Source organism: Bidens hawaiensis, unplaced genomic scaffold (genome assembly GCF_021521415.1).
Source record: "Bidens hawaiensis isolate Kalapana, Puna unplaced genomic scaffold, B.hawaiensis_p1.1 tig00034652_1, whole genome shotgun sequence".
NCBI lineage: Eukaryota > Viridiplantae > Streptophyta > Magnoliopsida > Asterales > Asteraceae > Bidens > Bidens hawaiensis.
The window spans coordinates 70,055-94,029 of NW_027496006.1; the positions used below are offsets into that span (position 1 = coordinate 70,055).

Sequence of the window (23,975 nt, forward strand, 5' to 3'; positions counted from 1 at the left end):
TAGTTATAATGGGCGAAGAAAAAGAAATGTATATAAAAATCTTAACCAATATTTTTTTTAAAACCGATATGCCCGATACCAATTAGTATGCACAATATCCGACGGATATTGGGCTGGGTATGGGAATTGGATTACCAAAACCTACTCATTTCTTTGCTATCACTATGTGTGACTCGTTATTCCTTATTACCCGCTTCGTAAACCAAAGTCAAACTTCGTTAATCAAGTTAGACATAGTCAGACTGTGTTCGAGTAGACTCTCAGTCTCTCATGCAAACACAGACGCTAGACATAATGCAATTCTTGAATCACTGGATGTGCAGTGGAAATATGACTTTATTTTGGGACTTCAAGATCTAGATCAGTATCAAGTCGTAGCATAAATTCCCATCTAAATTACCCATAAAAGCTCTAATATAATATGATATGAACATCAAAGAAAAAATGATTATTTCAATCTAGTTGGCATTATGGAATTGTGGTCCTCTTGTGTACCATCTTCTCACATACATACCATATGAAGAGTGAAGGGAAGCTTAGAAAAGTAAACCCTCAGGTTGATCATAAAATATTCTACTTAGATTAATTTGTAAATCAATATCAGATGCTAATTAAATTGCTCCATGCAGATATAACTAATAAACTAGAACTTAAAAGGATATCTGAAGAGGTAGGTTCCAGCAGAGCCCAGTTGGACCCGCAAGACTCACCTTAAAGAGGGACGTCTGCGCAAAGACCAACTGGTTCCGCAGGACCCACCATGCTCAGAGAGATGAAGACCTTACGCGCATACGCCAGCTGTTCCCGCAGGAAAAGCCTCCCAATGGTGAAGTACCCCGCCTGTTCCCGCAGTGCGGATACAAGCCATCAGCGGAGGCTACCCGCACTAATAGTAAGGCTACACGCACAAGGCACTAACTCTCAATAATTCAGTAATGTCACCTGAAGAAGGAATGAGCAAGGCGGGAATACTCCCGCCAAAATGAGCCAGTCCGTACGCTTCTGGAGGATCTTTTGTACTATACCTGCCAAGGTATGGACAAAATAGACAAGATCTGACCAAAAGCAGCCCATGAACCAATCACAGGGTGACAGCTCACTGACAACAGTACGACGAGCAGCACGCTCTAGTACTTAATGTCACTATCAGCCGCTGCCTACTCACCAACCCTCATCGTGGCACGTACATAGCCTGCAGTTGGTGGAAAAGGAATAGTACACAGCCGGCCATGTCACTATCAGCCGCTACCTACCCACCAACCACCAGCATGGCACGTGCGTAGCCCACAGTTGGTAGAAAAGGAATATTATACAGCTGGCTGTACCTGCTTGGAAACCTACCTTCGGCTATAAATACTCCAACACCTTGGAACGGTATCACATCTTATGATATCTTATCTTATACCATTACATATCTTATATGCTCTAGCTATTTCTGTTAATATACATTTATATTCAGAGCAATCTAGTCTGATTCTCACGCCGGAGGGTGGTCACAAGGAGGTACCCCCCTTCTTAGTGACGAGCTCACGGTGTCTGTTTTGCAGGTCATCAGAAGAATAACCATCTTTGCCAGACCTAACCCTCGTGGGAAACATCTACTTGACCCTAAGATTATCCGTAATCTGCCGGGGTAACTTAGTGTTTCTTCATTGGCGTCATCTGTGCATAAAAGCTAGAACTAATTCTTTTTCAGTTTTTTCAAAACCTCTGGAAAGATGGTTAAGGTTACTCCGGTGCCAAGGCCAGCGAGTGACCAAGAACCCCGGTAACCACAACCCCAGCTACTGGGGGGAACACTGGCGAGTACACAAATTTTACGAACACTACCCCGGTTACCCAAGCCGGGGCAATTGCTGTAAATAATCCTCCCCTGGGATTCACCGATACCCAGTTGGAGAGACAACAGACGAGGCTCCCCCGCCAAACACTTGATCAAGTTAAAGCGTGGGCGGAAGCACGTCAGAAGGAATTCCAAGCTGAGTTGGATGAACGCTTACGTTCACTCCAACAGGCTGACGAATTCGGAAGCACTCGACAACAGCTCAACATGAGTAATGAGTGCGAGTATGATAAAGATTGGGAAGAATCTGACAGTGACGCAAACCCGCGCCATAGGGCGAAAGGGAAGCGTAAACAAGCAGACTTCCAACCGAAAAAAAATTTTGGAGAAACTTTCAAACCAAGGAACGCGGGGAGAAACCCACGTGACTTCTCCAAAACCTTTAGACCAACTGTTGCAAATGCGGGAACGTCCAAGTTTGCAAGGGACATTGCGGAAGCAATCGCCCCGAAGAGTGCCAAACAGATGCCCAACATCGGCACTTATGTTGGTATATCCGACCCAGATGATCACTTGAACAGATTCATAGCGGGGGCAACCGTCAGCAACTGGACGGAACCCACGTGGTGTTATATGTTCCAGATGACGCTGGTTGGAGCGGCCAGGGCGTGGTTTGATCGTTTACCGGTCCACCACATCTATGATTGGGCGGACTTCCAACACAAGTTCAGCCAGCACTTCAGCCAACAGAGGAAATATACTGAAGAGCAGTGGACGATCCTCAACTGCGTTAGAGAAGAGGATGAATCTTTACTAGACTTCATCACGCGCTTCAATTCAAAGAAGCTAAGTCTGGGCACTATTAGCGAAGATCTTGTCCGCGCTGCTTTCATCCATGGCGCGGAAGACCCAGAGCTCATCCGCACCTTAACGGGTAAAGATGGCATGCCATCCACGTGGGATGCCATCATGACAGCAGCTAAACGCTTCGCGGAAACGGAAAAGCAACTGGGTAGAGATCTTCCCCAGAGTACAAACCTCTACACTCAAAAAACAAGAGAAAACAACGTCCTTACCGCCCGACAAAACAAAAAGAGGAAGCTTGGTATTTGGCAGTCAAGGGTAAACTTTGGCACCTCATCCGGCTCGCACCCTCGGTTAGGCGGAAAGGATAACATGTAGTCGTCGAACCGGAACTCCAGATGGACGCCACTCACCAAAAGCGTCACCGAGATATTTGCCACCGATAGGCTCCCATGGCCAGAGGCTCCAATAATCCGACAGCGTCCAAACGCTGATCAAAGCAAATCCTGTGACTTCCACAGGACAAAAGGCCACACCACGGAGGAATGCGTAGCCTTGAAGGACGTCGTCGAAGCATTCGTCAGAAATGGGAAACTCACTCACCTCATGGCGTAATGGACGCTAAGCAGGCTAATGCGTGTAGAACCCCAGTTGGGGAAAACACGGATGAAACAGCAGCTTCAATGTTGGAGACTACATACTGCGTAAACAACGAGATTCCGAACCAGGTGCATATCGGCTCGAAAGGCTCGATGACACCCCCATCCCAAGAACATGGAAGGGAGCTCAATTACACATGCTACATGTAGATCAATTCCAAACTTGTAAAGAAAAGGCCTAGAGCCACTTCTAATGGAAATGATTCTCCAAATCACATTGACGCTGATGGTCTTACATTTATACTTATGAACTTTCCAGACTGATATGCCGGTATTCACCGCATAAATATGGAAAGAAGTAAGTCGCTGCGTGTGGAAGGCGACAAAACCCGCATAAACACAAAAAACGGCAAAAATTTCTAAGGAAAAGACGAGGAAAACCTTCACGCAGGTCAGTTATAGGTGAAGTTTGGTCATCCCACTAAATGAAAGTGACGGTCCTACCCGCACAACCCTGATAGAGGAAACTGAACATTAACCTATTGACAACGGCGCGTCGAAAGGTTAACTTATTCAAAACACTGATATGCCGGTATTCACCGCATAAATAAGTGGGGAAGTAAGTCGTTGCGTGTGGAAGGCGGCAAAACCCGCATAAACACAAAACGGCAAAAATTTCTAACGAAAAGATGAGGAAAACCTTCACGCAGGTCAGTTATAGGTGAAGATTGGTCATCCCACTAAATGAAAGTGACGGTCCTACCCGCACAATCATGATAGAGGAAACTGAACACTAACCTATTGACAACCACGCGTCGAAAGGTTAACTTATCCAAAACACTTGGAAAATTGCTAAGTTAAACTAAAGTATGCACGAGCGAATCATATATTGTTTATGAGGCAAAACAAGTGCCAAATTAAACTATAATATGCATGAGCAATTCATATAACGTTTATAAAGCAAGTCATTAAGTGAAAGTGACGGTCCTACCCGCACAAACATTTATATTTCAAAAAGATTCAAAAATAAAAGGGAATATACCCCCTTACCTTGGTAACCAAGAAACCGTAAGACAAGTGCGGGTACAGTGTCAAGGCAAAACCCTTCACATACTTAGCACCTGCAGGGAATTGAAGCCAAGAATACCTTGGAAGTCAAGTAACTATAAGACGAGTGCGGGTACAGTGTCAAGGCGAAACCCTTCACATACTTAGCACTTGCAGGGAATTAAAACCAAGAAGGATCTTCTGGGCCATGCTTGTGGAAAGGAAAATAACATCCCCGCATAGCAGGAACGTTGAGAACTAGATTGTTTGAAGCTCCAAGATAGAATTGGTTGTTTAACATAATTGATCACTATGTCAAACTACCAAAACCTCGTGGAGAATCTACACAAGTGAAACTCAACACTCCTGACTTGCGAGGAGGTTACACACCTACCCGCATCATACCCAAAGATCAAGCAGAAAAGTCGAGAATTTCTGCACGTGACATTAGGGAAACCGCGGGAAGAATCTCCACGGACAACCTTAAAACTAAAAACCCTTTTCAAAACCCCTTGCTTAAGTCCAAAAGTTCACATCACTTATTAACAATTCATGAGAAGAACAATGGACTGGGGGGACTTGAAGATGTAGGTCCCAGCAGAGCCCAGTTGGACCCGCAAGACTCACCTTGAAGAGGGACGTCTGCGCAAAGACCAACTGGTTCCGCAGGACCCACCATGCTCAGAGAGATGAAGACCTTACGCGCATACGCCAGCTGTTCCCGCAGGAAAAGCCTCCCAATGGTGAAGTACCCCGCCTGTTCCCGCAGCTGCGGATACAAGGCATCAGCGGAGGCTACCCGCACTAATAGTAAGGCTACACGCACAAGGCACTAACTCTCAATAATTCAGTAATGTCACCTGAAGAAGGAATGAGCAAGGCGGGAATACTCCCGCCCAAATGAGCCAGTCCGTACGCTTCTGGAGGATCTTTTGTACTATATCTGCCAAGGTATGGACAAAATAGACAAGATCTGACCAAAGCAGCCCATGAACCAATCACAGGGTGACAGCTCACTGACAACAGTACGACGAGCAGCACGCTCTAGTACTTAATGTCACTATCAGCCGCTGCCTACTCACCAACCCTCATCGTGGCACGTACATAGCCTGCAGTTGGTGGAAAAGAAATAGTACACAGCCGGCCATGTCACTATCAGCCGCTACCTACCCACCAACCACCAGCATGGCACGTGCGTAGCCCACAGTTGGTAGAAAAGGAATATTATACAGCTGGCTGTACCTGCTTGGAAACCTACCTTCGGCTATAAATATTCCAACACCTTGGAACGGTATCACATCTTATGATATCTTATCTTATACTATTACATATCTTATCTGCTCTAGCTATTTCTCTTAATATACATTTATATTCAGAGCAATCTAGTATGATTCTCACGCCGGAGGGTGGTCACAAGGAGGTACCCCCCCCTTCTCAGTGACGAGCTCACGGTGTCTGTTTTGCAGGTCATCAGAAGAATAACCATCTTTGCCGGACCTAACCCTTGTGGGAAACATCTACTTGACCCTAAGATTATCCGTAATCTGCCGGGGTAACTTAGTGTTTCTTCAATACCACTAATATTTTTCTATGCTGCTGATGCATACCTAATATTTGTTATATTGATAGAGCCATGAATGAATCCTGTTTCTGCCCATATTTATCCACCTTTCTTTTGGTAGCCTCATTGTCTTTTCGGATCACAGGTTCCTTTAAAATTGTATATAATCCTGCAAAAGTTTGAAATCAAAGTTTCTCATGATAATTTCGCCATAAACACAATATTCTAACTAAAAGTATATATACACTTGAGTTTTGATGTTTATTGATGTTAGCTATGTAATTCAAAGTACTCTAATACCTGACATCTCATCCTCAGTGAATTCTTCGTTGGTGCTGTTACAATCACTAGATGAGTTTGTTTCGTTTGATAATTTTGACTTCGCGGACGCAAAAAACCATGTCGAATCCATTCGCTTTCTGAGCATATGAACTGCATAGTAAGGGATTTTTGCATGTTTTTCTTATCAACAGTAACAAAAGCATTGATGAACATCAAACAATCCATCAGGCTCTCTTTAGCTAACCCTTTCATATAGTAAGCTTGTGATCTTCTCCACAAGCTTTTGGCATGGGAATTTGTAGGTTTTGAGATCGAAAGAGCTTTCGTGGTGTCACTAACAGCTGAATCTGGATCGTTAAGAAGTAAATAACATTGAGCTCTATTACTATAAAGTACAATCCTTTCTTTCCTTAGTTTTAAGGGACATAACTTTAAACCTTCTGTGTATTTCTTTACCGCTGCTTCAATATCGCCTAACCAAAAACTATGATTCCCTTGCTGTTTAACAAGATTCACCATGACTCTTTTCTCTTCAAGTTTCTCGTCAGTCATTGATCTTTCTCGTCTATTCTTATCAACTTTTGTAACCCATATTTCTTTTAATCTTCTATCAATTTCAGGGTTTTTTACTCTTGATTTCCCATTCTTGAAGTCAATAAGCAATGCTTTTGTGATTTTCTGGCCTACTTTTGACCTTTCTCCTAGTTTTCTAAGCTCAATTAGATCCAATAAATAAAATGATGCCATTTCAAGAACTGTGTACCTTGTGTTCATGTCATGGAGAAGCAATAAAAGACAATCAATCCCCATATACTGCCAATCATCTGAAGACCTTGAGAGGTTACAAATGCATTCAATAACCTCTTTTGATTCAGAAACTTTTGTTCTTCCAATTTGTGTGTAACACAAAATTCTTATCAAACCTATTCCAGAAGGTGATGTGTGATTCACAAGCCCACCCCACATTGAACTCAAATCTTTCAAGAAATCTTGATTGCAAATTAGATCTATCGACCTACCTCTAATGGCGAAACAGTTTAGTAAGTGAAGAGACCAGCACTGGATTTGGCTAGCCCATTCTTCAGCCTTTCTGTTCTCCGTTTCTAACCCTCCAACCCCTCTAGTAATCAAGTTCTTGTGATACTTCACCCTCCGGTTTGTGTCCTTAGTCGCTACAAACTCGTTAAAGACTAACTCGCCACAGCTTGATGCTAGACCCATCGTTAGCTTGACGACCTCTTCTTCATGAACCGCGAGGGTTTCAAAAGTTGTATCATAGCTTGCTAGGTGTCCAAGAGCTCTCACTGCTACCCTTTGCTCCACCCAACTCATCTTTCCTCTCAGAAGATCCAACAATGGAGGAATAACACCAGATTCCACAGCTTTTTCGGAAAAATCGAAACTATTCATGGTGTAGGATCCCACAATATGGGCTGCATAATATGGGATATAAATGTTTTGACCATCAAGAAGCCATGATTTGTCGTTGATGCTCTTATGGAGCAAGCTAACCATGCATTTGAATATACCCAGAGAAGGAAACTCGGGATCTTCGGGTTGATTCATGGAAATTTTCCATAAAGTAGTTAGAATGAGTACACGCTCTTGCTCATCAATTGACAGCATTTCTTTGAAGCATTTCTTGATTTCTGATCTCCTGATCACCATGTTTTGCTCTTTCATGGTGCAGAAGAAGCATGTAGGGTTTGCGCAAGTCATGGTGGAAGAAGGTATGAAAGATTCGATATTGGTGTTGGATTTGCAAATTGGATTTGATTAATTAGAGTATTAACTTCATATAATATAAAAAAAGAGGATTAGTGGGAGTCGGCAAGCATATAAAGTGACAGTGAGCCAAACAAAAGAAGACTTTTACTGTATTTAACTTTCTGAATTATATATAACTTTCTTCACTTTACCTAATTAATAACAAGATCAAGACTATCAATTTTGCAAGATATAAAGAAGTAGTTGTGTACGTGTATTTGATTGTGACGAGTTATATAGAAAACTGGGATTAAATAGCGTTCATGACAGGGATCAATAGTTCGAATGAGCGACTCGTTTGTGGACCCGTGAAAATGCAAAAGAAGAGTGAACAAAAAACGATTTATATACCTCACAAAAATGATAATAAAAGGACAATTTCAGTAATTTAGATTTTATTATAGATTATAGATAGGGAAAAGTTGGCGTACAAACTAAAAAAGTGTGCTAACCATGCAAATCAAATATTGTACAAGTAATGTAATTTTTTAACTAGTTGTTTCGAATATACTGTTTTGTATGTAGTTTAGTTATGTTGTTTGTAGTTTTTTTACTCCGTAATTATACTACATTATAATTACTACTCTAACCCAAATGACTATATTACACTATAATTGCACTATAAATTCAAAACCTAATTACAAAAATTAACTGAATAACTCAATAAATTCACTTACTAGTTCAACAAACTAATAAACAAATTAGGTGATTAAATAAATTACTAGATCAATGAAAACGATTGAAGAACTAAATACCTTGAATATCGACGTTAATCACTTCCGCCATTGATGAACAACGTTATTCAACAACTGGTCGCACTTGGATTTCAATTGAGAGATTTCCGCTATGTGATTTTAGTTTTCAAGATTCATAACCAATTGCATCTAGGTCTCTGTTTCAATTGATTGATTTCTGTCGATCACGTCTAGTTCTGTTTCAAAAGATCGCATCTGGTTTCAAGTGATTGATCGTATCTAGGTCGGTTTCAATTGATTGATCGCATATAGGTCTATTTCAATTGATCGATCGCATCTAGGTTTGTTTCAGTTGATCAAGCATTTAATTATACAAAATTGTCACCATGTTATTTCCTAATTTTTGTTTAATTCGCACACTTAGTACCATTGTTTCGTTTTGTATTTGATCCAAATGGTTATATTGTTTGTTTTAATGAAGTATAGATGTTAGTTACACAAACTGAATTAATATTTCAGTTATAGCTGGTTATTATTTGATTTAAATCTCTAGTTAATATGTAGGTTAGTTTCGCCTTTACTTTTTTTTATATGAGTAGTGCTTTTAAATAGAGATTCGTATATAATGCTTAGAAACAACGTTTGGTATATGATAATAAACTCTCCCGTATGAGTTTATCTAAATGTTTGTTAAAACATATCTAGCCTTTCCTCTTTTGTCCTTCATATTGCCTGTAATTAATTAATAAAGATTTATATACAATGCTTCGAAACAACTTTTGATATATAATTATATTTTCTGATATGATTATATAAATGTTTGTTAGAATGTATCTAGCTTTTTTCGCTTATATAATGCGTCAAGTGATATCAGAGCTCGTTAGCTTCCTCATGGCATGCTGCATTGAAGTAAATCAACCTCTGAGTGCCTATGGTGGAGATCGTGGGGTTGATAGTTTGTGATGTGTGTTGGAGATCTCTCTATCAAAGCCAACAAAGTGGACATAATCGTTAAGAAAATACATGCCATGATCGTAAGTATGGAAACATACACAAATTTAAACTTCATGTGGGTGATCACTATAACATTTCTCTGTATCCCACAGTGAGAAGGGATGTTTTGACCAAAATCTTCGTAGCTATCGACATCTAGTCAACATGAAAATGTCCATCCCTGGTTTTGTTTTCTTTATTGTCGAGAGGTGTGTTCATTTTGATGTTAAATCCAGTGTCGAAACAGATGAATCTAGAAAAATAAAAACAAGCGTATATTGTGAGTATACATAACACAATCCAGTTTTTTTAAGAATCCATAGTACAATCCAAATAATATAGTCTAACATCCTCATAAGTTATTGTAGCGTTTTCTAAATATAGTCATCTTCATGTTTCATGGTCATATGAGAAACTTCTGGAATGGGTCCATCAGTACATCTATATTCGTCTAGAGTTTACATGGTACATATGTTAGATCCATATTTTTATCATTCAAATATATGTATTTTGGTATAGAGCTTTTTGGATTAGGGAACATATAGAATTGAGTTGCAAAGTAGGAGTGCTTATTGCAAATCACCTCTAAACATTCCGCATTTACCTTTAAAGCTCGCATTGTAAAGCTCTCTTTAGTAAGAAATAAAGCTTCTTTGCATTCGAGTATTGCTTTCCGCTACAACATTGCATAGACTCACTTTCAAGTCGGGTGAAAAGGATTAGGATTTTTTTGTTGATATAGGTGGGTTGGAGAAAAAAAAAAGTGCTTTTAGGCAGTGGACTAGAATTTAATTGCTTCTAGGTAATCCTCCATCTGAGATGGCGGATTACATGTACACACAAGCATGCTTTCCACGTGTGTCTCCAAGTCGGATGTCATGTCAACGGGTACTACACGTGGAATCCTCTATCTGAGATAGAGGATTATATAAACTCATTTTACCACCATTTACCGTGGACTTACCATATGGAGTCTCATTTTTTACCCCCTGGACACGTGTCACAACCCCTGAAATCCTCCATCTCAAATAGAGGATTATCACACAAGGAATATATGTTAATAACTCTCATGAATGAATTGTATTCAATATTTGGAATCAGTAAATGTCATATTTGTCACCATAAAATGTATTTAGCTTTCTCGTGAATAAAACCTTATTTTATGAGTGAATTATCTACATTGACTTTTAAAATGTAACCCTTGGAATCCTCCATCTTTACATTTAAATATAGGATTATAACTATTCTTTACACACTTTTAATACAATATTAATTAACTTTTAATGTCAACGAATATGTTACATTTACGTATAGTTAGTTAGGGGCTGAGATAAAATATATAGCAATAGATTTTATAAATCCTTCACTTCATTTTTAATATAATACATTACTTCATTGTTAATATGGAAAATTCTTTCATGGTGGGTTTTTCATACATTGTTTTTAATGTAATGTATAAAATTTATTGTTATTTTATCTCAGCCCCTAACTAATTATACATAAATGTAACATATTCGTTGACATTAAAAGTTAATTAATATTGTATTAAGCATGTGTAAAGAATAGTTATAATCCTATCTTTAAACGTAAAGATGGATGATTCCTAGGGTTACATTTTAAAAGTCCAATGCAGATAATTCACTCATAAAAAAGGGTTTTATTCACGAGAAAGTTGAATACATTTTTATGGTGACAAATATGACATTTACTGATTCCAAATGTTGAATACAATTCATTCACGAGAGTAATTAGCATATATTCCTTGTGTGACAATCCTCTATTTGAGATGGAGGATTTCAAGGGTTGTGACATGTGTCCAAGAGGTAAAAAAGGAGACTCCATATGGTAAGTTCACGGTAAATGGTGGTAAAATGAGTTTATGTAATCCTCTATCTCAGATAGAGGATTCCACGTGTATTACCCGTTGACATGGCATCTGACTTGGAGACACACGTGAAAAGCATGCTTGCGTGTATATGTAATCCGCCATCTCAGATGGAGGATTACCTAAAAGCAATTAAATTCTAGTCCACTACCTAAAATCACTTTTTTTTCTCCAACCCACCTAAATAAGCAAAAAAATCATAGAACGCATCTAAGTTGTCCCACAAGAGTTCAACAATCACTCGATGTCTATAGTTTTTGGGGGTATAGGTCTCCATGCCATGATACTTTATGCAAGATACAAAAATTAATGTGTATGTGATTATGAGATAATCATCTCAGTTTTTTTACAAACTAAGTCTAAGACCACCTCTGGTGGAAAACGACAAAACGCCCCCCACCTCCCATCTTCATTAGCTGGTTTCTCTTCTTGGCCTCACGATTTTCTTCATCCAACGTTGTGTACAAAATGTTAGGAGAGCTTTTGGATGCCAAAACGGCCCAAGGGCAGTATTCCAGGCTTGGGGGAGTTTTGAGGGTGGGAACGCCCCACTATGGATGGTATAAGTAAGAATTAATGTATTTATATGAGTATGAGGCCGGTAACCTGACTATGAGATAAAGTCATTAATTGTGAATCCGTAATACAAATAGAATTAGTATTTACTAAAGACTAAGTGGGAACAAGTCACTAATTTTTTATGAGGGTGTTAAAACTGTTGATATTGGTTTATTATATAAACAATGGTAAGTACTTTTAAAGAATGTTAATGGGGTGCATTGAAATTAATGGGGTGTAAAGGCATGAAGAAGGACCACGCATGAAAACTGGACATTGTTTCCTTTAAACCTGAAGTGAGATTGTGGTCCCTAACATAAACAAATGCAATTAAAACCATTGTTAAGGACAAAACGGGATTGTCCCAAGAACAGTCAACTTCTACTTCAGGATATAAACGGCACGAAAAGCGTATTTATGTTTAACCTTTTTTCGCAGTCTACGAATACTAGGATCTTTCGACATGATTAGCTACTGTAGTTTCTCAGAAGGACATCTGGTTTTTGTCTAGACTTGCAAACACTTTTATTTGTGGAATGTTTTTTAAATGTTTATGTTGCAATCCGCATGGAAAGAAAACTACATTGATTTCTATGTCAATGATTAGGTTGCCTGAACTGTACTAAGGAAGGGAACACTTCAACCTTGAAGGTTTCAATGCTTAATAAATTATATATTGAATATAATATATTCTAAATTAGAAGGTCACTTTTGATGTTTGGCAATTAATCTTGTCCATGTATATAGGCTATATCCAATTAATTTGTGTTTAATTTTTTGATTTTAGAGATATTTTGTACTGTTGATTTATTAAATGTAACAAATGAACTCAACAGATTTTATTGCGCACTCGAAACAACACTTATTTATTATATAGCATTACAACCGAAAAGAAACAACTCATGAGAACGTTTTAACTATTCAGTATGTTGGGGAACTACTAGCTTACAAGACTCACTACTCTTCACACAAATACCTCTCATTACTCCTCTCTTCCAAAGGCTAGCAGCTACTTAAATTAGTTTCAACAAGTACTTCCATTAACTTTTCTGACATATCTCCCAAAAGTAGCTGAGTGCTTGAAAGTGACATTAAAGATTAATCGGAGAAATGAATAGATACAATTGTTAGACCATGTGTTGTCTAAAAGTCATATCCTTAGCTATTTTGCGTCATATGTCAGCCTAGTTAGAATTTTGACTTTTTGAAAAAAGAGCGTGTAGTCAAAATGCTTAGAGGGGGGGAGGTTGTATTTTACTTTTGTTAATAAAACTAAAGAAAACAAAAAGAAAATGACAAAAACAGGGAAAAAAAAACTAAAACGCCTGGATGCTAACGTTGTGTACACAACTCTCCCTCCAAAAAGCCTACCCAAAAAAGGCGTGGGTGGTGGGGGTGGGGGTGGAGGGGGGATGCTTCCGGCATTTTAGACCCAAAAAGCCGCAATGTGTGGCGGCTACAGATGGTCCTATTCTTAAATGTAGTTATGTTTGCAATAATGTCCATCAATCAAATATGTCCAGCCATAAAAGTGAGTCCTATTTAAACAAAATGTTATCATTTAGGTAGTTGCCCACCATAATACACCTATGTCACTTGGAAATCTCAGGTTTAATTCTTGAGCATGTAGTTAAAACAAAATGTATTTCTATATGAATATACTAGATTAGAGCCCGTGTTACACACGGATAAAAATAAAAATGCAAAGATCATATTTATATAAAAAAAGATAATTTTACTTGAATTATAACACATTATATAGCTATTTTAATTCAAATACAAAATTCAACATTCAAGACATAAATATTACAAAAAAAATTAATAATAAAAGTTTTTCTTTAATATAAAAAGTAAATACTTGTTAAACACAAAGCAAACATAGGTGGAGTCTGGTACCTGAAAATTGATTAAGCGTACTAGTAAAAAAAATTATAAGACTAAATGAAAAATAAGCACATATATTATACCAGGTTTAATCTTTTTCACATTAAGTTTCCAAAAGTCTCATTCTATATGATGTTTGATGTTTTATTTGTAAGCTATGATTCTTTATCGAGTATGACTAATTTAACATCAGTTCTATTATTCACTCATGATTGTCCTGGACCTTTCACGCATGCACTCTTGCACATGAAAGAAAATGAACCATAATAATCAAATCATTAAGCAAACCCAATGAAATGAGTTAAACAATAAAAGAATATTTTAACTCATAACAACACTTAGTGATCTTCATTGTCTAAACTTGCATCTATAAGAGCATCACGATCAACCATGGGTTCAATAATCTCACCAAAAAGGCCTTTGGCCCACAATATTGAGATCATGTAAAGAAGCCTCATTTACATATGAATATACAATGCCTTCTTTTTATGCTACAAAGAACAATGCAACCATGTAGGTTAGCAATACACAGATTATGATAAACTAAGATTATGATAAACTTTGTAAGCTGCGTATAAGTCGTATATATAATAACTTTCCAATCAATAAAATATTTTGTCATTATATACGTCAATTTGATTAAATTTTTTGGTAGGTTACAATTTTAAATTTTAAAAAAGTAATTTTTATTTAAATTTTGAATTAATTATGGTATAATTGTAATAAGTTACAAATTTTATAAGAAACACAAATTAGGAAAAAAGAAATTTTTGAACTTTTTTAAATTTGAATTTATATAGATAAAATTGGAAATAAGTTACAATTTTGACAATTATTCATATATATAACTAACTAGCTTATATCCCCGTTTTACGGGGTTGTTTTACATTATTTATTTTTAATAATTATGTATTTTTTTGGATCTTAATTTTATTTATTGTAAGTAAGTTAATAATATACCTAGGATTTGATAATTAAAGAGTTTCACAAATAGATGAGATTTTATAAACCGGTTTAAAACATATATAGGTTTGGTGAGACCCATAACCCCGTTTATTGTTTTTACTATAAAACTGTTTCTTAATTATAAATAATATCTTTTTTTAATAAGAAAATAATTTTTTAGTATATCCTTATTTTATAGGAAATTCATATCTAATATTTGGTGAGATTAAGTTTTAATTTAATGAAATGTTATAACCCGTTTAAGGGCTATCTGGGTTTGGTGAGACCCAAACTTTTGAATTCTGGTCAAATACATGAGAAGCCTTCATTTACAAATAACACAACCTGATGGCTTGAAAAAATGTAGGGAGCATCCAGAGAGTTTTTAAAGGTTTCGTTTATACATATGTTATAGATATGAAGTTAAAAAAAATTCAAACTTCTAAATAATAAGATAAACAATATATTTCAAACAAAAAATGAATAATAACAAAACAAATGTTAACTAACATACCAAAAAATTAAAGATACATATGTTTAAACAACTCTCTTAAAATTGCAAATTAGAAATAAATAGTAACAAAGTGCCAATAATGAAGATGTTATGTGTAACATTTTTTTAAAATATAAACATTAAGAAAATGTTGATTTATAAAAATGACAATCTTAAAATGGCAAACTTATAATTCGAATTTGATAAATCAGTTTATTTCACAGCTAATTTGATCATCAATTTATACTTGAAAGCCTAGGATATCTATCTAACCCGGGATCACAGCTAATAAAAGTTCAAATTTGAATTTGACTTGTATGCTATAGCACATTTATTTCATTCTTAAATTGACAAAGTCTATATCTATAAATAATATTATGATAAACTAGGTAACAATTATGATATTTCGTATACATAAAATAATATTTGACTTGATTACTAACTTAGATTAAATTTAATTTGTTAATGAAGATGGAAACATGATAACTTGGAAGCCTATATTATGTGAGCATGCTAGTTGAATGTCATATGAAAAACTTTTATTGCTTTAATAGAGTGGTAAGATTAGCAATTTCTTTTTCTTTTCTTTTATATAGTTGGTATATATCAATATATCAGGTGTGCCTTGTGATCCTCAGAGAAAAGGTGAGGTAGTTTCAGATATACTAATTAACGAGAAACTCATTTCAAATATCATTGGGCACATGACAAGAATGCCACGCAAAAGCTCAAAAAATTAGGTAAACATAGTCATTTAACAGAAAATTTACATAAATGGTTTAACATTATCTTAAACGATTAGGTTAACTGTGCATAACTATTTCTAATTTGTCATATTCCCTACCCTGAAATTTTACATAAAAATGGTCATTTAGCCCATGGGAAAATCGTTAATTTTAGAATTTGGTGTGGAGAAATCACATTCGGAATGGAATGGAGCATTGCAATGAATGAAAAAGATTGTGTATGGTTTAGGGATGAACAGATTCGGTACTGGTAACGAATTCAGTACCAATTTGGTACCATACCAAGTTTTGAGTTTTTCAGTACTAGTACGGTTTGGTTCAGTCACGGTGTTTCCTGAATTTTGCATGAAATACCGGTACTAAACCGAAAATTTAGTACCAGTACCAAAAATATGTGATTTTCGGTACCGGTACGTGACCAATCTCATCCCTAGTTTGAAGATATTTTCATTCTATTCCCTCTTTCACCACCACCATCACCAACACCAACACCACCACCTCTGACCGCCACCACCTCTGCCCGCCACGACCAACAGCCACCACAACCTCCTTCAGTCACCATCGCCATTACCACTATTGTCACCATCTCCATTACCACCATAGGCGCCACCACCACGAGCCAGCCCCACCACCACATATGTATTCCATCCATCTGTCTTTTCCTGGCTACCAAACAACACAATATAAAAATTCATTCCATTCCAATTGGGTAACCAAACTAGCGAATGAAATGATAATAAACCATTTCATTCCCCGTATATTCCCTTACCTCGTCCATCACATTACCACATACCATGAAAATTATTGAAAGGTTCGTTTTTTGATTCAATTCAATTAATTCAGAATTATGTAGTATATAAACTGAAAACCTAGCTTGGTGACTAAACGATATAATGTTATGAAAATTAAATATTTCTTTACTTCTCCTCAAGTTGGAGCGTGTAAATCTTGAATGCCGAACTTGATAAGTAAACTCCTTAACGGTTGTGATCTGAGAGGCTTTATGAGCAGGTCCACTATTTGCAGTTTTAAGTTATTTTTTAGTGGTAAAGTTTCCTTTAAATAAACACTTTCTTGAACAAAATAACAATCTCTTTCAACGTGCTTGGTTCGTTCATGGACACGGGATTATTGGCTATCTCTCTAGTACCTGATTGTCACGGAAAAATTGTGTTGGTCCCGTTGGAAGCATTCCAAGTTCTTTAAGCAACCAACGAACCCACAAAATTTCACTTACTATCACTACCATGGCACGATATTTATCCTCGGCGGAGGATCAAGAGACAACTGATTGTTTTTTAGATTTCCAGGAAATGGACGAATCACCTAAAAGAAGTATATAACCCGTCTGGGATCGTCTGGTGAATAGACACCCAACCCAACCCGCTTCCCAATAAGTAACAAGATTAGTACCACCATCCTTCGATAGGAGAATTCCTTGACCTGGCATAGCCTTGAGGTAACGAAGAACCCTCATGGAAACATCCATGTGATTATGTCTTGGACATTGGCGGATCCAGAAATTGTATTCAGTGGGGGGAAAACAATAAGCAACACTTTTTTCGTATATCATCTCTTTGACAAGGTTGATAATCTAAAACTCTTAATCAAGGAAGATCTTAATCAACTAAGTTAAGTCCAGAGTTTCAATTATAAAAGTGTTCCATAACACCTCTCAGGCAACAAATATAAGCCTCAAATTCAATCATTTTCAGTTTTATTTTATATATAAATCGAGCAACTAAATTTAAAAGATAAAAACTTAAAACAATAATTTGCTAATTGCTACCGAATTCTCACAATTTTCAAGAAGAAAAAAATATAATTAACATATGGATTAGAACTTCAACAGTTTAATTCAACATAAGAACTCAATTACTCAAACCATACGAACCTGATATATCATGTTTGATTTTAATTGGATGTTTGCGATAATGTGACTACTCTAATTCACCAAAAGAGATCAAACCTATTATCCCTTTTGATTCTGATTGAAATATGGTCGACGATGGCTAGCTCGCTTGAACAGTCTATGTCAGGATTTTTGTTCAATTTTTCTCATTCGATCACTAACAAATGGAGTTTTTTTTATTGAGTTGGGCTTGTTTATTGGGTTGAGAGTTGAGACTTTGAGAGAAATTTAGAACTTTGGGGCCTAAAAGAAAACTAAAGGGTCCTAATATTTTTTTAACAAGATTTAACACTACAAAAATATGAAATTACTAAAGGTTGGTGAAAGTTGATTGGGGTCTATACCCCCCCCCCCTGACTTATGCTGTCTTCCGCCACTGGCCTTGGATCCACTGCAAACTGACATAGAACATCAACCGAATAGGTGATGTCAGGTCGTGTGGCTTGAAGATATAGCAATCTACCAGCAAGTTGTCTATACAGGCTTGCGTCAACTTTGTCTTCTTCACTTCCTTTATCAAGCTTCAAATTTTGCTCCACTGGGAACGGACTTGGATGTCAACCTTGAAGCCCTCTGTCTTTAAGGATATCAAGGGTGTACTTTCGTTGCAAGTACTAAACCCTCGTATGTACGAGCCACTTCGAACACTAAGAAGTACTTTAAGTTACCAAGCCTTTCACCCAGTTTGGCTTTGGTGTGCTGAATTTTCTCCTGGTTATTGCCTACAATTATTACATCGTCGACAAAAATCAAGGTTACCACATAGACATAATTAGCTTTGTATATGTACAAGGAATGGTCAACTTTTGACTTCCGATAACCGAGTTCAAAAAGATCCGTCGTGAATTGTGATAACAATTTCAATAAGATTGTTTTAAGCCGCATATGGATTTCCTTAACCGGCACACTCTTGTTTCTTTTTTATTTGATAAGCCCTTGGAGAATTTTTATGTAAACTTCCTCTTCCAAATCACAATGTAGGAAGTCATTGTTTACATCAAGTTGATGGATTATCTATCCCCGTTTGATGGCTACGGCTAAAAGCGTTTAAACATTCACCAATTTAACAACTGGGGCAAAAATGTGGTGTGGTAATCAACACCCTCCATTTGTGTGAAGCTTTTTCCACTAGTCTAGTCTTGTATCCTGAACCTCCCTATTTGGCTTATATTTCACATTGTATACCCATTTTGAGTCAATTGCGCTTCTTTCCACTCAGTAAGTTTTCGAGTGTCCAAGTGTCAATTTTCTAAAGAGCATGTATTTATTTTTTCATTTCTTCCTTCCAATTCTCGTTTATGCATCTTGATAAAAATTCTTCGGCTCATCATGTGAATTGATGGCCATTAAGAAAGCTTTGTGAGAATCATAAAATTTATCATACGAAATATAATGGGCTAAAAGATGTACGTCGAGGTTTCATAATTTTCTGTGGGTTGTGTGTGGTCAAATTATAACATTCGTTAATTTTCAAACCCGACCCATTTTAAATTTTCTGTCTTGTTTATATATCTCAAAATTTGTTTCATGTATTTTACATAACACTCGTCGATTTTTGGTTATTATTCGTTAGTTTCCTATTTCGTTTTGAATCATTAACAAAACTTCGAGATTTTAACGTGTTTATTTAATCGATTTGCGAACTATACGGATGTACTTCGAAAACTATCCTAGAATACAAACGTTTTATTTCATTTAATAAACTTTTGAAAGTTCAAGGTTCATTTTGTAAAATATATTTTATTTTCTCTTTTAAAGTTTATTTAAATTTAGGGGCCAAAAATGTAAAATGTGTTAAAAGCTTATTATTTACTTAAAAACCAACCCAGCCCACCCCTAACCCCACGCTTTTTCGGCCAGAATTCTCCGGCGACCGGAACCGGCTCCGGCGACTCCCAAAACGCATTCAAACTCATAAATTAATTTAAAACTCATAAAACTCGTAGACCGTAACGACAAGCGTATAATTGACGAAAATAACGTGTTTTTATCAACTAGTCCGTGCGTATGATAATCCGAAATGACCGAAATATAATTTAAAACTCAATAACAACCATTTAAGTCCATGCGCTCCGAGTGATACTATAAAAAGGACCCTAAGATTCAACTAAACTCGTCCATAACAACAAATCAACCCTTTATATCTCTCCGAAATTCTAAATTTGATCATCCAAGTACGATTCCGGCCAACCCGTGGTTCACCTTCAATCAATAACATTTTCTAGTAAGTAATATATGGTTTTGAATCATTTTAAGCCAACTAACAAAACCCCTAACAAAGATTAAGCAAACATGGAACGGATTAAACAAATTGTAATTCTAGGGTTTTGTTTAGGAAGAAGATGGATTTATGTTATAATACATACATACATATATATATATATATATATATATATATATATATATATATATATTCCATACATAAACCATACACTTGAGTTGGGCCAATGGTTAAGGTGTTGTGTTGCGTCTGTTAGGACCTAGGTTTGAATTCGGGTTAAGGCAACATTTTTATTTCATTTTTTTTATATAAACCTTTTTATTACTTATAATAAGCCATATATATTTTTATAAATCATTTTAAATCATATAAAATTATTTTAAGCACATAAATCAATTATAAAAATTATTTTTCTTTTTTTCACCTAAAAGAAACACAATCCTTCCAACTCATCAAGTTCGTGTAAACTCGTAAATCATTATGTATTTATTTACCGTTCGTTAAACTTTACAAGTCGTTAACATTTTCGTCTTCAAAATAAAAGATACCCTCAACACCCAAAATTCCGTAATGTTATAATATTCCAGACTTAGAATTAAATTTGTAATTAGAATAATATTAAAATGTTAACAAAACATTAGGATATCATTAAAGCTTAAAAACAATATTAAAACCCAAAACGTCTCAAAATAATAAAATATAAAAAGCACCATCTCTAAAAACTAATTTATGTAACTTTTATAATATCTATAGTTAGTCTTTAATTTTTGTATTTTCAATTGTAGTTCGTGAGGTTCGATCACTTCAGTTTCGTTAACTCGCTTCAATTTTATTCCATATTTAGTTTCAATACCAAGGTGAGTTTCTCACACCCCTTTTTACGCTTTTACTTTTGGGGGTAGCATATATATCCTACCAACATTAAAATTTCGTTTATTCGTTATTTACAAACTACAATTCGTTAAATGGACTTGTGTGTTTACTTGTTACTTGCTCAAATATTACGTGCATGGATTTCTTCGATAAGTATGATCATACGCCCCCCCTTTCACTCGGGACCGTGTTTCGAGTGGAAAAGGGACCTCGATCTGAGTACGTTGGTACACAATCCCAACTAGAAAAGACTTTCATTTATTCTTTACACTCAGGACATTTGATTCGAGTGTAAATTTGTTTTTCATAAGTTTTCATGGAATTGTATGGTTTTTATGTAGTATTTAAACTGTGTGAACTCACCAACTATTAAATTAGTTGACATTATTTTACATATATGTTACAGGTACAATTATTAGAGGATTAAACGATTGAAGACACTAGACTTATGTTAGTACACGGTTTTGCGTCTCGAGTCTTTGTATCTATCATTTTGTATTTATCGTTTATTATAATGTAAAAGTTATTATTATATTAAGTTCGTTAAGGATGTTTAACGAACTAGATGTTAAGTTAAGCTCCCTCCTAATTTGTTAAGGATGTTTAACGAATTAGGAGGCAGTTCGTTAAGTTTATTATATAATTATTGTAATGTAACAAAGCAGGAGTCTAGTTCTTTACGGAATGTATAACGAACTAGACCTATATTCTATATATAGTGGTGTACCTCCACTATTTAAGTTAAGTTTTGATTTAAGATATCAAACCTCTGACAATTTATCCTCTCGATCAATTCTTCACTTAATTAATCTATTACAACTAATATATACACTTATTACACCTAATACATATTATATAATCTATAAGATTAATCATGAACTAGATCCGTGTTGATCGTGTTTTGGATCTTAGATCTGAGAACGATATACGTGTTTACAAGTGGTATCAGAGCTTTCGGGGATTCGATTGCTCTTGATTTATGTGTTAATTCATTAATTGAAGTAATATTAATAGTACTTTGGTGTTATTTAGTTTCCGGAATGATTTAATTAAATTGGATGTTGATTTGGTTGGTTTTGGAATGAATTGAGTTGGATTGGTGTTTGATAAGGTATTAGGAAGGTTTTGGTGGACTGGAATTGTGATGTGGATTGGATTTGAGTTTGTCTGATTTGGATCTAGTTGTGATTGAAACAGGGGTGTGTTTTTGGTGCGATTGGATTCGTTTTTTGTTAAATTGGTTTACATGATGTTTAGATTTGGATTCGCGATGATGTTGCGAGTAATTTGATATATTATTTGAGTGATTTGGCGTGATAACAAGTTTGTATTACGGATTTGGGACTTTCTTTGGTGTTCTTAGTTTTCCAGAAATCTGGAAAATGGTGATGAAGATTTGAAGATCTTCATCACCTGTTGAAGACTCTTCTTCATCAACTTAATTCGTTAAAGTGATTCGTTAGTTTTAATCAATTCGTCATCCAGTTCGTTACTCAGTTCGTCATCATTCTAATTCGTGTCATCTAATTCGTCAGACACGTGGTCTGATTCATTAACCTTAAATCTAACAAACTTTTGCCATGTGGCAATAGTTTTCAGAGTTTGTTATAACCGTTATAATAAACTGATTCGTTATAGTTGATTCACTATCAACTGTAGCAAATTCGTTACCTTAATTCGTTACCATGAATCAGAGATTTGTTATCTAATTCGTTAAGTTTGACTGAGTGATTCGTTATTCTAATTCGTTAACCTATTTTGTTAAACTTATTCGTCAATTTGACCTGGTTTGACCTAATTCGTTGACTAAGTTCGTGTGATAGTTCGTTATAACCTAATTCGTGTGACATTTTTCCTGGTTCGTTACCTAGATAACCTTCAATTCGTTATCCTGATTCGTTCTAAACACTGTTCACAATTCGTTAACATTACTGTTCACAGTTCGTTTAAGATATTTTCAAACTCAACCCTTGAAGTTTGATTGCCTTATTACTTATCAAGATGGCTGGTTTTACGCGTTAGTTTCTCAAAACGTGCTCATTAAGGCTGACAATTGGGTACCTGTTAAAGACACGATAAGACCTGTTAATAAAAAAAGTGCGGCATGTGATTTTTTTTATTTTCTTAAACAATTTAAATTAGTAGGCTAGACTCCCTCATTATCCCTTATTGGTACACAAAACTTCAAACTGTCTTATAGTAATGGCATACAAAGTAGTTAAACGAGTCGTATTCAAGTTTTATATTTGTGTCATGCGCGTCGCCTCTTACCTGTTAAACCTGTTAAGACACGAATTGCCAGCCCTAGTGCTCGTGCAGCAAATTTTACAATTGGACACTGAAATTGGATCTCATTCCAAGTGTCCTCGATTGATGAAATTTAGTGACTTTGATAAATACGAACCTCATTTTCGTGCTCATCTGGGTTCTGTTCACCCTGATTGTTCTTACTGTTTGAATGAAGTGTATACTGTTCCAATTATTGGAGATGAAACAATTGGTTTCACACCTAAAGCCATCTCACAATACACTCAAGAAGAAAAGAAGGCTTTGGAGATTGAAACGAAAGCATACTCAAATCTTACAATGGCTTTACCGGAAAATATATTTCATCAAGTAGGTAGCATAAAGATTTGTGCTTTGTTATTTCAACATATTCGTATGCGGAGTATGGGTAATACTGCAGAAAGCAAGAAGGTGATGTTAAAGTTTCAATTTAGAAATTTTAACTTACTTAAAGGTGAGACTGTAGAAGAGATGACAACACGGTTTAACCATCTGAGAGCTAAAATGGACAAAATGAAGATGGAACCTTCTGAAAGTGATAAGATAGATACCATCAAGAGTTCTTTACCAAGTTCTTACTCGACGTTCTTAATGGTGTTGAAAGAAAATAATTATTTTAGTAACGAAGATTTGACTGCGAC

General features: G+C 36.0%; 1 pseudogene; it reads right to left on the reverse strand.

Annotated features, from left to right (window-relative positions):
• Window positions 1-6,077: 6,077 nt before the first annotated feature.
• LOC143586433 (uncharacterized) lies at window positions 6,078-7,945 on the reverse strand (annotated as a pseudogene).
• Between the last annotated feature and the right edge of the window lie 16,030 nt (window positions 7,946-23,975).